Source organism: Bison bison, unplaced genomic scaffold, assembly GCF_000754665.1.
Source record: "Bison bison bison isolate TAMUID 2011002044 unplaced genomic scaffold, Bison_UMD1.0 scf7180017864464, whole genome shotgun sequence".
Taxonomy (NCBI): Eukaryota; Metazoa; Chordata; class Mammalia; order Artiodactyla; family Bovidae; genus Bison; species Bison bison.
This window is the reverse complement of record NW_011495025.1, coordinates 9,546,023-9,566,604: the sequence shown is the minus strand read 5'-3', so window position 1 is coordinate 9,566,604 and position 20,582 is coordinate 9,546,023. Positions and strand designations below refer to the sequence as shown.

The following is a 20,582-nucleotide window of genomic DNA, read 5'->3' as shown; positions in this document are numbered from 1 at the left end:
GTGCCAAAGAATTGATGTTTTTGAACTGTGGTGTTGGAGAAGACTCTTGAGAGTCCCTTGGACTGCAAGGAGATCCAACCAGTCCATCCTAAAGGAGACCAGTCCTGGGTGTTCACTGAAAGGACTGATGTTGAAGCTGAAACTCCAATACTTTGGCCACCTGATGCGAAGAGCTGACTCATTTGAAAGGACCCTGATGCTGGGAAAGATTGAGGGCAGGAGGAGAAGGGGATAACGGAGGATATGATGGTTGGATGGCATCACCAACTCAATGGACATGGGTTTGGGTGGACTCTGGGAGTTGGTGATGGACAGGGAGGCCTGGCGTGCTGTGGTTCATGGGGTTGCAAAGAGTCGGACATGACTGAGTGACTGAACTGAACTGATGATGAATTACATTGATTCAGAGGGTGGTAACTTAAAATAACACAAACTTTAAAGTGCAGTGACGTCTCTCGGGGTCAAAATCATGGTGTCAGCAGAGCTGAATTCCACTCTGGCACTAGGGGAGAATGAACTTCCAGGCTTATTCAGGTTGCTGGCAGAATTCACTTAAATGTGTGATTCTCGGACTGGAGTTTTTCCTTGTTGTGTCAGCTGGGACCTCCTGTGGCTTCTGGAGGCCTCACTCTGGACCTTTCAGATGGGGCCCCACATTTTGGAACCAGCAAGGGCACATGGATTCCTACTCAAGCTGCCATATTTCCTTTGCCTCTTCCTTTTGCATTTTTATTTTCTTCCTAATTAATACACGGTGGAATTTTCCAGAGGTCACATGACACTGCAAAATTTCAACAGACTGAATACAGAAGCTGATATGAGCCTCTATCTTACCTCTTTTAAAACAAAAATAAGTTTGAAAAAATGTAAAACAATGCTACTCTTTTCACTTTTTTAGTGTATGTGTGTATATTTATATATACCGTATGTACTACATATGTAAACGTATATATATGCTTTTGAACTGTGGTGTTGGAGAAGACTCTTGAGAATCCCTTGGACTGCAAGGAGATCCAACCAGTCCATTCTGAAGGAGATCACCCCTGGGATTTCTTTGGAAGGAATGACGCTGAAGCTGAAACTCCAGTACTTTGGCCACCTCATGCGAAGAGTTGACTCATTGGAAAAGACTCTGATGCTGAGAGGGATTGGGGGCAGGAGGAGAAGGGGATGACAGAGGATGAGATGGCTGGATGGCATCCCTGACTCAATGGACGTGAGTCTGAGTGAACTCCGGGAGTTGGTGATGGACAGGGAGGCCTGGCATGCTGCGATTCATGGGGTCGCAAAGAGTCGGACATGACTGAGTGACTGATCTGATCTGATCTGATATATATATTTTGTGCGTGTGTGAAAGTTACTTAGTCATGTCTAACTTTTTTGCAACCCCATGGACTGTAGCCCAACAGGCTCCTCTGTCTATGAAATTCTCCAGGCCACAATACTGGAGGGAATTGCCATTCCCTCTCCAGGGGATCTTCCTGACCTAGGGATGGAACCTGGGTCTCCTGTACTGCATGAGGATTTTTTACTATCTGAGCCACTGGGGAAGCCCATACCACCTATACATATAATATATAATACTAAGAAAATATGTAATGGGTTTGTTTTGCTATTTTAAATGATTTTTACACATTTAAAAATTTTCTGTTTCAAGTTTTAATGCAGTAAATATAAATATAACATATAGACAATGTATAGCTATAGCTAAACATAAACCAAATCTTTTTACAAACTTCAAAAATTTATGACTGTAAAGGGGTCTTGTGACAAAAAATATTAAAGTTTAAGAACAGCTCTAGTGAGTCTCACAACAGCAATGAAATGATCCGACTGAGAAAATGCCCTCATCGCTGCTCACACCTGACTGGCCAGAAGTAGTAATGGACCCATCCTACTGGAAGGCAGTCAAAAAATTCTATCTTGTAGGGCGGAGAACTGGAAATAATAAGAAAACATTAATGACTCTGCCACAAAAGGCAAACCCTGCCTTCACCAAGAGTCACTTGTTTCCCCCAAAAGAAAAGTATACAAGAGACTGGGGTGAACCTATTTACAAAACAGAAATAGAGTCACAGATGCAGAAAACAAACATGGTTATAAAGGAAGAAAGGGGGAAGGGATAAATTGGGAAATTGGGATAGACATTTATATATATTACATATTACTATATATAATCTAGATAACTAACAAAAACCTACTGTATAGAACTCTACTCAATATTCTATAATGATCTATCTGAGAACAGAATCTAAAAAAAGAGTGGATATATGTACATGTAAAAATGATTCACTTTGCTTTACAGCAGAAACTAGCACAGCAGTTCAGTTTAGTTCAGTTCAGTCGCTCAGGTGTGTCCAACTCTTTGCGACCACATGGACTGAAGCACACCAGGCCTCCCTGTCCATCACCAACTCCTGGAGCTTACTCAAACTCATGTCCATCGAGTCAGTGATACCATCCAACCGTCTCATCCTCTGTCATCCCCTTCTCCCCCTGCCTTCAATCTTTCCCAGTATCAGAGTCTTTTCCAGTGAATCAGTTCTTCACATCAGATGGCCAAAGTACTGGACTTTCAGCTTCAAAATCAGTCCCTCCAACGAATATTCAGGGCTGATTTCCTTTAGGATGGACTGGTTGGATCTCCTTGCAGTCCAAGGGACTCTCAAGAGTCTTCTCCAACACCACAGTTCAAAAGCATCAATTCTTTGGTGCTCAGTTTTCTTTATAGTCCAACTTTCATATCCATACATGACTACTGGAAAAAACATAGCTTTGAATAGACAGACCTTTGCTGGCAAAGTAATGTCTCTGCTATTTAATATGCTCTCTAGGTTGGTCATAACTTTTCTTCCAAGGTGCATCTTTTAATTTCATGGCTACAGTCACCATCTGCAGTGATTTTGGAGCCCAAAAAATAAAGTCTGTCACTGTTTGCATTGTTTCCCCATTTATTTGTCACAAAATGATGGGACCAGAGGCCATGATCATAGTTTTCTGAGTGTTGAGTTTTAAGCCAGCTTTTTAACTCTCCTCTTTCACTTTCATCAAGAGGTTCTTCAGTTCTTCTTTGCTTTCTGCTGTAAGTGTGGTGTCATCTGTATATCTGAGGTTATTGATATTTCTTGCAGCAATCTTAATTCTAGCTTGTACTTCATCCAGCCCAGAGTTTCTCATGATGTACTCTGCATATAAGTTAAATAAGCTGAGTGACAATATACAGCCTTGACATACTCATTTACCAATTTGGAACCAGTCTGTTGTTCCATGTCCAGTTCTAAATGTTGCTTCTTGACCTGCATACAGATTTCTCAGGTCAAACAGATCAGGTGGTCTGGTATTCCATCTCTTGAAGAATTTCCCAGTTTGTTGTTATCCACACAGCCAAAGGCTTTGGTGTAGAAAATAAAGCAGAAGTAGATGTTTTACTGGAACTTTTTTGCTTTTTCCATGATCCAACGGAAGTTGGCAATTTGATCTCTGGTTCCCTTGCCTTTTCAAAATCCAGCTTGAACACCTGGAAGTTCACAGTTCACATAGAGCTGAAGCCAGGCTTGGAGAATTTTGAGCATTACTTTGCTAGCATGTGAGATGAGTGCATTGTGTTGGTAGTTTGAACATTCTTTAGCATTGCCTTTCTTTGGGGTTGGAATGGAACCCAACCTTTTCCAGTCCTATGGCTGCTGCTGAGTCTTCCAAATTTGCTGGCATATTGAGTGCAGCAATTTCACAGCATCATCTTCAGGATTTGAAATAGCTCAACTGGAATTCCATCACTTCCACTAGCTTTGTTCATAGTGATGCTTCCTAAGGCCCACTTGATTTTGAATTCCAAGATGTTTGGCTCTAGGTGAGTGCTCACACCGTCATGGTTATCTGGATCATTAAGATCTTTTCTGTATAGTTCTTCTGTGTATTCTTGCCATCTCTTCTTAATATCTTCTGCTTCTGTTAAGTCCATACCATTTCTGTCCTTTATTGTGCCCATCTTTGCATGAAATGTTCCCTTGGTATCTCTAGTTTTCTTGAAGAGATCTCTAGTCTTTCCCATTCTGTTGTTTTCCTCTATTTCTTTGCACTGATCACTGAGGAAGGCTTTCTTATCTCTCCTTGGTATTCTTTGGAACTCTGCATTCAAATGGGTATATCTTTCCTTTTCTCCTTTGCCTTTCACGTCCTCTCTTTTCTCAGCTATTTGTAAGGCCTCCTCAGTTCAGTTCAGTTCAGTCACTCAGTCGTGTCTCACTCTTTGCGACCCCATGGACTGCAGCACACCAGGCTTCCCTGTCCATCATTAACTCCTATTGCCTACCCAAACTCATGTCCATTCAGTCGGTGATGCCATCCAACCATCTCATCCTCTGTCATCCCCTTCTCCTTCTGCCCTCAATCTTTCCCAGCATCAGGGTTTTTTCAAATGACTCAGCTCTTTGCATCAGGTGGCCAAAGGATTGGACTTTCGCTTCAACATCAGTCCTTTCAGTGAACACCCAGGATTGATCTCCTGTAGGATGGACTGGTTGGATCTCCTTGCAGTCTAAGAGACTCTCAAGAGTCTTCTCCAACACCACAGTTCAAAAGGATCAATTCTTTGGCACTCAGCTTTCTTTACAGTTCAACACTCACATGCATACATGACCACTGGAAAAACCATAGCCTTGACTAGATGGACCTTTGTTGGCAAAGTAATGTCTCTGCTATTTAATATGCTATCTAGGTTGGTCATAACTTTCCTTCCAAGGAGTAAGCATCTTCTAATTTCATGGCAGCAGTCACCATCTGCAGTGATTTTGGAGCCCAGAAAAATAAAGTCAGCCACTGTTTCCACTGTTTCCCCATCTATTTGCATGAAGTGATGGGACCGGATGCCATGACCTTAGTTTTCTGAATGTTGAGCTTTAAGCCTACTTTTTCACTCTCCTCTTTCATTTTCATCAAGAGGCTCGTTAGTTCTTCACTTTCTGCCATAAGGGTAGTGTCATCTGCGTATCTGAAGTTATTGATATTTCTCCCGGCAATCTTGATTCCAGCTTGTGCTTCATCCAGCCCAGCGTTTCTCATGAGGTACTCTGCATATAAATTAAATAAGCAGGGTGACAATATACAGCTTTGACATCCTCCTTTCCCTATTTGGAACCAGTCTGTTGTTCCATGTCCAGTTCTAACTGTTGCTTCCTGACCCGCATACCGATTTCTCAAGAGGCAAGTCAGGTCGTCTAGTATTCCCATCTTTTGAAAAATTTTGCACAGTTTATTGTGATCCACACAGTCAAAGGCTTTGGCATAGTCAATAAAGCAGAAATAAATGTTTTTCTGAAACTCTCTTGCTTTTTCAATGATCCAGTGGATGCTGGCAATTTAATCTCTGGTTCCTCTGCCTTTTCTAAATCCAGCTTGAACATCTGGAAGTTCACAGTTCACATATTGCTGAATCCTGGCTTGGAGAATTTTGAACATTATTTTGCTAGTGTCTTTTGTCTAAGGCACCTCCTCAGACAGTCATTTTGCTTTTTGCATTTCTTTTTCGTGGGGATGGTCATCATTGCCTCCTATACAATATCAGGAACCTCTATCCATAGTTCTTCAGGCACTCTGTCTATCAGATCTAATCTCTTGCATCTATTTGTCACTTCTACTGTATAATCATAAGGGATTTGATTTAGGTCATACTTGAATGGTCTAGTGGTTTTCCCTACTTTCTCCAATTTAAGTCTGAATTTGACAATAAGGAGTTCATGATCTGAGCCACAGTCAGCTCCCAGTCTTGTTTTTGCTGACTGTATAGAGCTTCTCCATCTTGGGCTGCAAAGATTATAATCAATCGGATTTTGGTGTTGACCATCTGGTGATGTCCATGTGTAGTATTCTCTTGTGTTGTAGGAAGAGGGTGTTTGCTATGACCAGTGCATTCTCTTGGCAAAACTCTGTTAGCCTTTGACTGGCTTCATTTTGTACTTGTTAGTACAAAACAAAACTAACACAGCACTGTAAATCAACTACACTCCAATAAAGAATTATAGAAAAATGAGAGCAAGAACCAAAACTATAACAAAAGCCCACCACGTACTTTGTGTGTTCACCTACATGGGCTTCAATATGTGGAACATGCTACCTTTCAATACCTCCAATTAGAACCAATACTTAAAACTGTCTGCATACAAGAGAGGTCATGATGTATCATCCACAGTCTGATATCTCTCTGTTATTTTGGCCCTGCTGGTGATAAATCTCAGATTATTCTCTTAAAAATTTATATATTGACATTTTCAGATTATGCCTGGTATCATTCTATCCCAATATTTGTTAAGGAGAGATATGATTGTATGATACACAGAAATAGTTCTCAATAATTCGTGTCAGAGAACCCAAGAGCAGATTTTTTATTTTGTTTAAAAATGGATAAATGAGGTTCACATATCATACCTTTAATTTCTTCTATTGCAGGTTCATCATTATCCCTATTTCAGTAAGTTTAATTCAGTTTGTAAAACCTAAAACATTGCTTAGTGAAGAAATACTTTCTGAGTAATTTTCGTTTGGAATCTTTTGTAAAGATACGCATTTTTTTAACACCAACATAAACTTTTATCAAAGAAACAGGTTTAGTATAAATGATATTTACATCTCAGAGGAAGCCATAGACCTTATATTACTGAGTTTAGTAAAGAGTAAAGCCTGTGAAAAACTAATTCCAACTGTTGTCAGTTTTCTTGTCTTCTTTTATTTGGCTAATTTCAATTGACTCTGTATGGGAAAACCAGAAAACTCAGCTTACCATAATTATATTAAAAAACGGTCAATAAGCTTTCAGTAAATTATTGCCAAATTATTCTCCTGTGAATCAACTGTGTGAGTTTTTATACATTTACACATGCATCGTATATATTATGGTATTTATTTGGAGGGAGGTCAAAGGACTCTCTGATTAAATTCTTTTTTTTTTTTTCCTGGGCTTTGGCCAGAACTGAAATTAAATGAAGCATAGTTTCTAAATAAATAAGATTTTTACTAAATTTGAGAAGATACATTATCCAATTGTGACCAAAGAAACCAAAAAGGACACACAAATAGATATATAGTGTAAGTAGAACTTGCAGAAGGAAGACAAAGAAACTGCATGGTTTTATCTCTGCTAAAATGAAAACTGTGTTCATTTTGCTCCTTTATTCTACAAAAAGAACAATTATTTCACAAGCATGATGGGATGACATGAGTTACAGAAATGAAAATCAGAAATTCTAAATTTTAATTGGTAGTTCCTAAGTGCCTGGATTAAAACTCAACATTAAAAAGACTAAGATCATGGCATGGGTCCCATCACTTCATAGAAAATATTAATAGAAGGGGAAAAGTTGAAGCAGTGTCAGATTTTCTTTTCTTGGGCTCCAAAAGTCACTGCAGGTGGTGACTGCAGCCATGAAATTAAAAGACACCCACTCCTTGGAAGAAAAGCTATGACAAACCTAGATAGCATATTAAAAAGCAGAGATATCACTTTGCTGACAAACATGGTGCTGGAGAAGACTCTTGATAGTCCCTTGGACTGCAAGGAGTTCAAACTATTCAATCCTAAAGGAAATAAATCCTGAATATTCACTGGAAGGCTTGATGCTGAAGCTCCAATACTTGGGCCACCTGATGCAAAGAGCCAACCCATTACAAAAGATCCTGATGCTGGGAAAGATTGAAGGCAAAACGAGAAGGAAGCGACAGATGATGAGATAGCTAGCATCACCAACTCAATAGACATGAGTCTGAGCAAACTCTGGGAGATAGTTAAGGACTGGAAAGCCTGGCGTGCTGCAGTCCATGGGGTCGCAGAGTCAGACACGACTTAGCAACTAAACAACAATAGCAAGTGCCTGGCATGTGCTGTTGGGCCTGCAAACATTTTTCCATTTAATGCCTCTTAAGACCCTGATTGGCTTCCCTGGTGGCTCAGAGGGTAAGGCATCTGCCTGCAATGTGGGAGACCCAGGTTCGATCCCTGGGTTGGGAAGTTCCCCTGGAGAAGGAAATGGCAACCCACTCCAGTATTCTTGCCTGGAGAATCCCATGGACAGAGCAGCCTGATAGGCTACAGTCCACGGGGTCACAAGAGTCGGACACGACTGAGCAACTTCACTTTACTTCAAGACCCTGATAGGTAAATGCAGCCATTATCTTGATTTCACATAGGAACAACTTGAGGCTAAGCAAGTTAAGGTCCAGATCTGAGTGCAAAGGCTGCATAACTAATTGCTCATTTTACTCCACTGCTTTCCTTTAATGTTTTCAGGTCCTATGACCTTGGCCAAGTTACATAACTTCTGCAAACCTCACTGATTTATTCATCTCTCCATTAATCCATTTATTAATTTCTTCACAAATTCTTTCAATAAATACTTACTGAGCACCTATTGAGAGCCATTCACCAGACAAAGAACTACAAAGACTCGTTTATAAAAAGAAAAGTTAAAAATGTCATAGGGGTCAGATGAAATTATATACTAAAGAGGTTTTATAGTCTAAAATGCTAGTCAGGCCACAGCTACTTCTGATAAAAACTGCCATGGATATATTGCCATCATTGTCCTGGTACCATATGATTTTCATCATACCCATCCAAGCCAGAGCTTACTGTTGTCCTCAAAACAGCTCCTTATCCTGGGCAGTGAACTAATCTGATACAACAAATCTTCTCAGTGGGTACCCATCATCTTGGAGAATGACTCATCAGTCAAATCAAGTGAGTGAGTCATTCCTATCTCAGCAAGTTGGAATGTGGGATACCCAAAATGAGATTCTCAGAAAGTAGGAGCAACAGAAGCAGACAGGCTAGCAGAATGGGTGTAAAGACTTGGGAAATTACACGGCATTCTAGAGAACATTCCAATTTTTGATGATGTCTATTTATACCCATGACTTTTCTTGCTTTCATGGTCAGAATATATCTCAGACCTTAAGATCTTTCAGGAAACACAGTACAAGATTCTAACTTCTTTAAAACTGTAAAGCATATACATATGAAATTTGTTACCACCATTAAAATTACTAACAAGTGCCACAGTTTGGGTCAAGTTCATTAAATAATGGAAGATTTAAACTTTTGGCTAGGATTTACTGATCTCCTTATGTGGCTATGTTGCAGCATTATGTTTCAGTGGTTGCTTTCTATTAATAATATTGAGCTTTTGGGGGTTATTTTCATCCATTTATCAGCCCACAACTCTGAATCAATTACTGAAATCCTTGGTGACACTTTTTGTCAGTATAATTGTTAAGAGTTATCTAAAGATAGTCTTTTTTCCCCCTTTATTTATTTACTTTACAATATTGTATTGGTTAGAGTCTTATATCTTACTTTTAGTCAGCTTTGTATTAGTATAATTTATGAGAAATAAAATTTATTTTAAATATACAATTCAAAGAGTTTTAACAAATGTTGTCATCCTGTTGCCAATATACCTATCATAATGCAGAATTATTCCACTGTCCCCAAAAGTTCCCTCATGACCCTGGCTGTCAATTTCTCTCTGGGTCTTGACCACTGGCAACTACTGATATATTTACTTTAATTTTGCTTCTCCTAGAATATCATATAAAGAATATTGCAGCGTGGAGTCCTTTATGTCTAGCTGCTCTCACTTGGCATGAGGTTTCTGAGAGTTGTTATAAGTACCAATAGCTCAGTACTTTTTATTGCTGAGAAGTAGAATTCCATTGTCTATAGATACCACTACATTTGTTAAATCACAGTAATAGCTGATAAACAATGAGTTCTTTTCTACTGTTTGACTATTATTTTAACAGCTACACTGAATATTTGCATATAAATTTGTGTGTGGACAAAAATTCCATTTCTCTTGGGAAAAAACATGAGAGGAGTAAGCAATTTGCATATTGCAACCTTGACAAGTCCAATTATTAGTCTGAATGCATTTTTTGATGATTCCTCAAGATTTTCTACCAAAAAAAGAAAAACAATAATGTTAGAGAGTTCGCTTCTTCCTTACGAAGATGTATAATTTTTCCTTAGACTTACCGGTTTGGCTAGGATATTCTATACAATGTCAAATAGGAGTGGTCAGAGTGGACATACTTGGTTTGCTCTTGAACTTAGAGGAAGAGCAGTTTACTATATTGGAGAATGATAACTGTAAGGTTTTTCAAGGATGCCTTTTATAAGTTTGCAGAAGTTCCCCTCTATTTGTAGCTTGCCAAGAGTTTCTACCATGAGTGAGTTCTAAATGTTAAATATTTTCCCTTTTTAAAAAATCTGCTAATATGTCAAACTGCAATGATTGATTTTTCTAAATTTAAAGCAACCTTGCATTCCTGGGATAAAACCGAGTTGGTCATGATGTATTACGTTTTTTACTTATTGCTATTGTGATTACAATTTTTGAAAAGGGATATTGTATATATGTTCATGAGGGGTACTGGATTACCGTTTTTTTTAATGGAGCTGTCTGATTTTATTATCCCATGTTTTGGGAAGTAGTCTATCTTTCTCCATTTTCTGAAAAGGTCTATGTAGACCTGACATTATTTCTTCGATAAAGGTTGGTAGAATTTGCCAGTGAAGACATCTGGCTTTGGAGATTTTGTTTGTTTTTTGTTTGGTGGAGAGCATTTCTTTTTTAAATAGATGTTAATTTTTAGAACAGGTCTCAGTTCACAGCAAAACTGGACAGAAAAATACAGAGATTTCCCACATCCTCCTTGCCTCACACATACAAGCACAGCCTTCAGTGTTATCTCATTCTATAAAACTTTAAAAATATTGACAATCACATACTGATTTCATTTGTCTGACACATTGTTTCCCTTTGCTCTCTGAGGTTCACCTCAAGGGCCTTAGCAGCCATGGATCGGTTTCAGCTCCCAATTCATTTATTCCCTGATGTAGAATGTGGATATATGACTACTGTCCTCAAAGGGGAGAAATGGTATCTATGGACATTGAAGCAATCAAGCTTACATGCACCCCTACGTCCTGTCAACAACATGCTGGAAATCTGGTGCCTTCTTGGACGTGAAACCCTCAGGAGTGAGGGACTCACAACCTCACAAGTAGTTATTACATTTAAAGCATTCCTACTCTTAAAACCATTCATTTGTGGGAGGATATATAAGTTCACAGAGGCTGAAGAAGGAGTTGATTAGACAGTTACGTGCAATCAACACCAAAATCCAGGTAATCTGATCTCAAATAGCGTCAGAGTTCTTTATTTGTGGTCCTCAATAAGCTCTGGGCTTCACTGGTGGCTCCGATGTAAAGGATCTGCCTGCAATGCAGGATACCAGAGTTCAATCCCTGGGTTGGGAAGATCCCCTGGAGACAGAAATGGCAACCCATTCCAGTATTTTTGCCTGGAGAATCCCATGGACAGAGGAACCTGGCAGGCTACAGTCCATGGGGTCACAAAGAGTCGGGCACATCTGAGCAACTAGCACACACATACTTAGCTCAAAGAGTCTATAGGGATCCTGAGATCTTAAAGTTGGAAATAGTGGGATAGAATATGAAAAATGAAACATCTGACTTTTTAATCCTTGCCACTGTCATATTTCTTCCTCAGAAATGTACAAAGTCTAAAATACAACTCTAAAATTAGACCCTTTTCAGGGTTAATATGCAGATGTAACTGTAATGACTAGGTCATTAAAAAGATGAAAAATAAACTGAATAATCATAGTAAAATATTCTTAAAATATAAATATTTTTCAGGCTTCTATTTATATGCCAGGAAAAAGGAAATCAACAAAGCTGTATGTGTTCACCGTCATAGAATCTGCATTTTCAGTTGTTCACTAGTCTTTTGGACAGTCTCTCACATGCAGGGAGAGACTGCAGAACTTGAAGAACACAACTCTGATGCCACTTTTGCTCTAAGAATTATACAATGCATGTGTGTTCTACTATTAATCTACCTAAAATCTGAATGGGAAAAACATGATGAGCAACAAAAAAGTGCTAGCTCCTCAAGCTAAAATGCTTAGAAAATTACAACTAATTGTTTAATACCACTTATATACATACACAGTAGCCCTGTAACAACTGTTTCACCATGTTTTATCACTCCATTTTTTCTAATCAGACCATCAGTGATGATGTAAGCAGGGAAAAAAGCAATAAAAAAAGGCTAAATCTCAAATTTGACAACACCATATTGATGTTGGAAATGTTAACAGATTTCAGTTCTGTGGCTTATTGACACAGAATTTTTAGATTTGGCAGAAAAGTGATTGATGTACTGAGTGAACATAAACCCAGAGTTTATACTGTCACAGCTAAGAAACCATAAATCTTTCCAAGGTATTAATGTACAAAAATTCAGTAACAATTGAAGCTATGTTTCCTGTTTACTGTCTCTAGAAGAAACAGGAAAATAAGGAATGAAGCTGCAAAGGATAGGGTAAGGGGGAGAAAGGGAAAGAAAGGGCAGAGAGGAGACAGGAGGAAGGAAAGTGAAGAATGAAACAGTGAAAGGGAGGACAGGAAAGGAACCACAGGAATGGGAAAGGAGATCTCAGTTAGCAAAAGATGCCATTTACCACCTGGAGGGGCAGCCGGAAATGACTCTTAGGTAATAAACAGGATTGACATGCTTAGGAAGAGGCTATTTCAGTGCTGAAGAACAGAGAAATGGCAACCTAAATCAAGAGTCCAAATACAAAAAGTAGTTGGGGTGAAATTGAAAGCAATAGATTAAAGCATCATTTTATCCATTTCTTCTGTAAGCAATCTTTCTCTTCCCACAAATAAGTGAGTTGGGAAAGTAAATGTTGCTGAAGGCAACTGAGTACCTATGAGACATAAGTGAAGTATGTGCCACTGACATTCCCTTACCCCCAAGAGGCTTAGGGGCCAGAAGGGTACCACTGAGGTTACAAAGGTGGTAACAAAGGCCTCCTTAGCCAACTTTCCTGTCCCTCTCCTCTCCTCCTCTCCAAGTGAGATTGTTGGAACTGTTGATCTCTAAGTTCTATCATAGCCCGGAAAAATATAACTATGATTTTTAGTAAGAGGCAACTAAAAGTAGAAATGTATCTTCAATTTAAGAAGTGAAAAGATAAGCACATGATGGAAAAAATGGGCTTTGGCATTTTTCTCCTAAGTATCAAAAATATACCACAACAGACCTTTGCAGTTCTGGGCAACGATTGCTACCTGTCAAAGGGACAGCTACTTCCATTCAAATTTCCTCCTTATTCTCACCTATCTTGTCTAAACATTTAACTTTTATACAACAGAAAATGAGCATCTTTTTAAAAAAATTGAGCACTGTTATGCATTCATTTGGAGAAGGACTTCTTGCCCGGAAAACCCATGGGCAGAGGAGCCTGATGGGTTATAGTCCATGGGGTTGCAAACAGTCGGAAGTGACTGAGCACGCACACATGTGCATTCAATTATGCTCCACTCCAATTCATTTGTTGAAGTCTTATCCTCGGTACTTCAGAGTATGACTTTATTGGGAAATAAGGTTGCCATAGATGTAACTAGTTAAGATGAGGTCACTAGGTTGGGCCCTAATCCAGCTTCCCTGGTAGCTCAGCCGGTAAAGAATCCACCTGCTAGGCGGGAGGCCTGGATTCAGTTCCTGGGTTGGGAAGATTCCCTGGAGAAGGGAATGGCTACGCACTCCTGTATTCTAGCCTGGAGAATCCCATGGACTGTATAGTACACAGGGTTGCAAAGAATCGGACACAACTAAGCGATTTTTACTTCACTAATCCAATATGATTAGCATCCTTGTAAAACGGGGAAATTTAGACACAGAGACATGCATCTAGGGAAGATAATACACAAAGAGATTCAGGGAGAAGACTGACCATCTATAAGGCAAGGAGAGAGGCCAGGAACAGATCCTTCTCTCACAGTCCCCAGGAAGAACCAACCTTGCAGGCACATTTCTTTCGGACTTCTGTTCTCCAGAGCTGTGAAGTAATAAATCCCATTGTTTAATCCACCCAGTTTGTGTTATTCTGACACTCACCCCTAACAAACCAATAGAAGTACTCTCAAAGTACTTTCCCCTAAGCATCCTGCCTATATCAATACATATAATCTCACTGTACCTTCATAAGGTAGGTATTAGTCTAAAGCCCACTTTTACACAAATGGGGAAGCTGAGACACACAAAAGTGATGCTAAATTTCATGTTCCATAAGTGTCAGAGCCAGGATCCCAACACAGTCAGTTTACCTCAGAGTCCATGAGCTTAGTCACCATACCTACAGCCTCTCATAGAGAACAACCCCTAAGAGACAAACTCTGCTAGGTTTTGCTAATACTTCTTCTAGATGCTGCTCACTGTTCACCCTGCTGAAAACCTTCCTGCCTCAGATGGCTCCAGCCAACCACTCCATATCTCATTACCGTTCCTGGAATGGGCTGTGCATCTCCTATGTGTACTCCAGAGAAGCACTTACTATATGGTATTATAACTGCTATTCATTGCTTGTTTCTCCCAGTAGATTTGGAGTCCTTGGAGCAACTGAATAGGGTCATTCATGGTCATTTATATATCTGTATAAAAAATGTCATTTTATATATTGGTTTACTTTTAAATCTTAGGAGTAAACCTAGCACATCAAAAGAATTCAATACATATTTGTCAAATGAGTAGATAACTGCTAAAGGAAGTTCTAAGGAATTCTGTTGGAGTTGACTTGAGGAGCTATACACACATACATATACCCACGTATATTACATACACACATAAAAGCAATGGGCCTTTCCCAGTGGCTCAGACAGTAAAGAGTCTGCCTGCAATGAGGGAGACCCAGGTTCGATCCCTGGGTTGGGAAGATCCCCTGGAGAAGTAAATGACAAGAAGGAAATGAAACTCCAGTATTGCTGCCTGGAAAATCCCATGGATGGAGGAGCATCACCAGGGTTGCAAAAGAGTCAGATACAACTAAGTGACTAACACATATTAGCTATATGAAAAGACAGACAAGATTTTAGAATGAATGACACCAATGACACATTAATAACCATTAATACTGGTTATTATTAAACTTAGATTTGAAACAGAAAACACTTGACTTCCTTGAAAACTTTCTTTCAGAGAAATGGAATAGACTATTTATAAAACACTGCATACAATAGAAAGTTAGGCATTTCAAAATTGGGGTTCACATTACATATAATTATAAACTGAAATCCAGGAGAGCTGATCCAAGAGAAATCAACAACAGACTTAAAATCAGTGGCAAAAAGTGGTTTTCTTGAGTGTGATAATAAAAGCAGGATTAGTTGATGTTTTTCTTCCAGCAATGAACATTTGGTTCTATCTTTCAGAAAGCTGCCAAACTAATTTTGATTATAAATTCCCTAGCAATTCTAAAATGCCATGGGAAGAGAGGTCAAAGACAGATGTGTTAGTTGAAAGAAGTGACTCAGGATTAGAAATGCTGCTTTGCATATAAATATAATGACATTTAGCATCCCGCACCTATTATTTACAAGGAACTGAAAATGGGAAAATAATATTTGTATATGTAAACATGCTCCCACAATAAATCCATATCTGGTGGGTTTTTTTAAAGGCAAGTTGTAAGGTTTATAAAATAATATGTTTATCCCATTGTAGACACATTTTGAAAAATGGCATTTCAGAATAAAAGATATATAAGTTAAGAGATCTTTTCAAACTTTATATAGAGAAATACTACTCAACATCAATACGCTTGCTTCCAAGTTCAGTATTAAGATGCTTGAAGTTGTGAATAGCCTTAAGCATCTCCTTTTCTATGCTTTGTTTTATCTTACCCAGTATTTGTAGATGTGTAAAACTGGGAGAGTAGACATACCAGCAAGGATCATAAAAATCGAAAATAAATATTTTTCTCTAGTTTAAAAGTCAAAATTTAGCAGGATCCATCCAGCAGTCATGTACAGATGTGAGAGTTGGATCATAAAGAAGGCAGAGCAACAAACAATTGATGCTTTCAAATTGTGGTGCTGGAGAAGACTTTTGAAAGGCCACTGGACTTCAAAGAGATCAAATCAGTCAATCCTAAAAGAAATCAACCCTGAATACTCATTGGAAGGACTAATGCTGAAGCTCCAATACTTTGTCCATCTGATGTGAAGAGTCAAGTTATTGGACAAGACCCTGATGCTGGGAAAGACTGAAGGCAGAGAGAGAAGGGGATGACAGATGATGAGATGGTTTAGTCAGTGATTCAGATGGATATGAATCTGAGCAAACTCAGGGAGACAGGGGAGGACAGAGGAGCCTGTTGTACCACAGTCCATGCAGTCGCAAAGAGTCAGACATGACTTAGCGACCAAACAACACCATGCTATAGTTCAGAGAAAAATATAAAAATTAGCAAAGACTACCCTGGTATGACTCCATTCTACACAGCTGTTCTCTGAACAGTAGCTGCTTATCTCTGCATGCTTTCTCTTCCACATAATTGCACACCACCTGCCCATGGAAGATTGGATAGACATGGACATGAGCGAGCCCCCAAGGCCCCACAACTATCTTTTTTGGTTGTGAACTAAAGGCTGACAAAGATTATCCCTTTAAGGTGGATAATGGTGAAAATGAGCGTCAGTCATCTTTAAGAATGATCAGTTTGGAGCTGCTTCAACAGACCAAGTACATGCTGTTGAAGCAAAGGCAATGAATCACGGAGGCAGTCCAATTAAAGCGGCACAAGCAACTCTGAAAACACCTATATAGCCAACAGTGTCCCTTAGGGGCTCTGAAGTAACACCACCCGTGGGCCTGTGGTTGAAGTACGGGTCAGGGCCTCTGTGTATCCGTGGACAGCACTTAGTAGCTGTGAAGGAAGATGCAGAGTCAGAAGACGAAGAGGAGGAGGATGTGAATCTGGAAATCATTTCAAAAATAAGCAAAACTTGCTGCTGAAGATGAAGATGGTGATGATGATGAAGGTGATGATGGTCCTGGTGATGAGTCAGCTGAAGGGAAAGTTCCAGTAAAGAAATCTACTTGAGATACTCTGGCCAGAAGTGCAAAAGAATCAAACCAGAATGGAAAAGACTCAAAATCATCAGTACCAAGATCAAAAGGTCAAGACTCATTAAAAAACAAAACAAAACAGGAAAAGACTCCTAAAACATGGGAAGGACCTAGCTTTGTAGAAGACATTAAAGTAAAAATGCAAGCAAGTGTAGAAAAAGAGGGTATCCTTCTCAAAGTGGAGGCCAAGTTCATCAGTTATGTGAACAATTGTATCCGGGTGACTTATCAAGAGGCTATTTAGATCTACGGCAGTGCAGGAAGTCTATTTAAGAAAATAGTTTAAACTCTTTGTTAAAATCTTCCATCTTATTTCATTCCTGTAACAGGTGCTATCTGGCTGCCAATTTTACAATGCAGAGTGAGAACTTTCCCTACCATGTCTGATAAATGATGTTCAGGTTCCATTGCTAAGAATGTGTTGTCCAAAATGTTTTGTTTGTTTGTTTGTTTGTTTAGTTTTTGAAGATGGAACTCACCCTTTGCTTGGTTTTCTAAGTATGTATGGAATGTTACAATAAGACATAGTAGTAGTGGTGGTCAGACAAAAGGAAATGAAGGGGAGACAAAAATATATATGTGAAATAAACTCAGTTATTTTTTCAAAAATTGCTAAGATCATTCACACTTACAAATAGAACAATGTTAACTTTGGAAGTTAGAGAATCTAAAGAATGGTTGTATTAAACTGTATTTCATCCTTTACTCTTTGGGTTCCTTTTCCACTCTAATTTTTATGAATTTAATGAGGCCTAAAAGAATGCCCAGTAATCATTCTAAAACCACAAACTCTGAAAGCAGATAAACCCAGTTCTGAAGCCAAGTTCTGCCCTTTATGCACCATTTGACATCAAGCAAATTCCTCTTATATATATATATATATAAATATATATTCCCCCATGTGGATAATGGGAATAAAAATCAACCCATCCCCAGAACTGGTTTGAAGACTAAATGAAATTAGGCTTCCAAGTGTCTGGCATAGTGGTGGTACAAATAAAGAATTCCCGTTAAATATTAGACATTAAAAGACTGTAAAAGTATGGCTTAAGAATAAGATAGCTGGAACTCTTTTAGCCCACTCAGAGGAACAGAGCGATGATTACAGTGATGGAGGACTGCAATTTCTCCTTTTGCTAAAAATGTATGACACAGAATATTTATTAATGAAACCTAAGTGGCTAGGTATGTTTTTCTGAGTTCTTCTTTTAATTTAAATAAGTAAATATACCATCGCCAGGCAAGTTAAGACACAGTATTTTTGTGAATCCATATATACAGAAAGCGGCCCCCAAACAACATTCATTGCCTATTCAGTGAATGAAAAATAATTTGTTACCCATCTCCTTTTGGTAAGATACAAGGCTGGGTACCAGTGAAAATCTCCTGGGGTTTTTGAACCTTGGGTAGGCATTAGGGCAACAAACAATGATGTGTGTCTGAGAGGGCATACAGGGCCCTGGGAGATGGTCCAGGGAAGGGGTGGGGGCATCTTATAGAGTCATTCTGGCAGCTCTTGAAGAAAAGATGAGAGAGGACAGCAGAGCAAACCTTATGACACCCCCATGTGGATGAAAAAAAGTGTTCCTTTCTCAATACAGTCACATAAACGTATATTCTGTTGAAAAATATGCTTTGCTCTTTTTCATACACAAATGTGTGTGTGAATGTTAATGGATGTGAGTGGGTGTGTGTGGCAGGTGATCTCTGAGTTTGTGGAAATGTGTACGTGTGTGCATTTGAATGTTTATGTCACTGACTGTGGGGTGTGCATGGCTGTGTGAGAGTGGGTACGTGTTTGTGCATGAATGGGAAGTTTCTCTGACCTCTGAATGGTGCCCCTTAGATGGGTGCCTTGTGCATTCTGCTGCTGCTGCTAAGTCACTTCAGTCGTGTCTGACTCTGTGCGACCCCATAGACGGCAGCCCATCAGGCTCCCCCGTCCCTGGGATTCTCTAGAGCCCGCAAAACTGTAAATGGCAGCTCCAAGAAAGAGGTGAGCCAACAAGAGGTTAGGAAGAACAAACTAGAAACTATGTCATCCCAAAAGAACTGAGACGGTCTTTGCTAGAGGTGGAGATTTGTTGAAAGAAAAGTAATATTATTTGAAAGGTATTTATGAAAGTGATGCCTAGCGAGTTGATCATTAAGAGGATGCTGAGGTGGCATCAAGTTTAGGATAGTAAATAAATAAATAAATACCATTTATCAATCATGTGCTTTCTCCAAATCTCCAAAATTTACCCATGGGAGCCTCCATGTTACAAGAAATGTAGAAAGTTCACTTGCTCAAGACTAGAACACTAATAAATGATGACACTGATATTTGAATATAGCTCAGTCCAATTCCAAAACAGATGCTTGTAGTCTGTCAGAGCTATTCATTGAGGTTGTGAATTCAGGAAATATAGGGTAGTTTGAGAGGAAAGAAAAGGAATTATCTTTTACTCCTGCTAAATTTGGGATCCCCCTGCAGGTCTAAATGAAATTGTCCAAGAAAGCTGAGGATTTCAATCTTGGAACCACTTAAAGTCTAGAATTAAAACTCCTGACTCAGCAAACCATATTGCTGGTCCCAGGCCCATACTCCACCATCTAAAAAACTTGTATCATGAATGCACAGAGGAGTATTATTTAGGAAAGCCGTACCCTCATAAGATGCTCATTCTTCCTGTGTATTTTACCTCATTTAACCAGACGCATTGAGGGATTCAGAAAGGACGAGAATTATTAGGCCAGAAATGCAAGAACAAAAAAGAATGTTTTAATTTTCAAAACAGAATTTTTGAGTTTACTCCAGCCAATCTTTGTGGAAAGACAAAGGAGTTTTCTACATTTAGAAAGCTCTCTGTCACAGATCAAGAATGAAACTTGGTCAGTAGAGATCATCTAGTTTTAGTTGCAGATATGATGTGAGGCAGTGGTTCTCAAACTTTGGCAGACATCACAATCACCGGGAGGGCATGCTGAAACCCTGCTTCCAGGCCCCTACTCTAGATGTTCTGATTCAGTGATTGGGGTTAGGACTGGAGAATTTTCATTCCTAGCAATTTCTCTTATGATGTGGTATTTCTAGTACAGAGTACTCAGAATCATTCACATAAGACAAGTCTTCTTGTTCCTGGCCCCTGCCTATATAAAATAGAAAACCTTTCAAGGAAAGAAGAACAGAGATCTCGAAGGGATATAAAAGTGAAAGTGTTACTTGCTCAGTCATGTCCAACTCTTTGTGATCCCATGGACTAGAGGCTGCCAGGGTCCTCTATCCATGAGATTCTCCAGGCAAGAATGCTGGAGTGGGTAGCTATTCCCTATCCAGCAATCCCACTGCTGGGCATACACACTGAGGAAACCAGAAGGGAAAGAGACACGTGTACCCCAATGTTCATCGAAGCACTGTTTATAATAGCCAGGACATGGAAGCAACCTAGATGTCCATCAGCAGATGAATGGATAAGAAAGCTGTGGTACATATACACAATGGAGTATTACTCAGCCATTAAAAAGAATACATTTGAATCAGTTCTAATGAGGTGGATGAAACTGGAGCCTATTATACAGAGTGAAGTAAGCCAGAAGGAAAAACAT

General features: G+C 39.2%; 1 protein-coding gene and 1 pseudogene across 3 annotated transcripts in view; one reads left to right on the top strand and one right to left on the bottom strand.

Annotated features, from left to right (window-relative positions):
- SLIT2 (slit homolog 2 (Drosophila)) overlaps nucleotides 1-20,582 on the bottom strand; it is a 404,995-nt gene that overhangs the window by 249,275 nt on the left and 135,138 nt on the right. The window lies entirely within an intron of this gene.
- On the top strand, nucleotides 16,302-17,818 carry LOC105003191 (annotated as a pseudogene).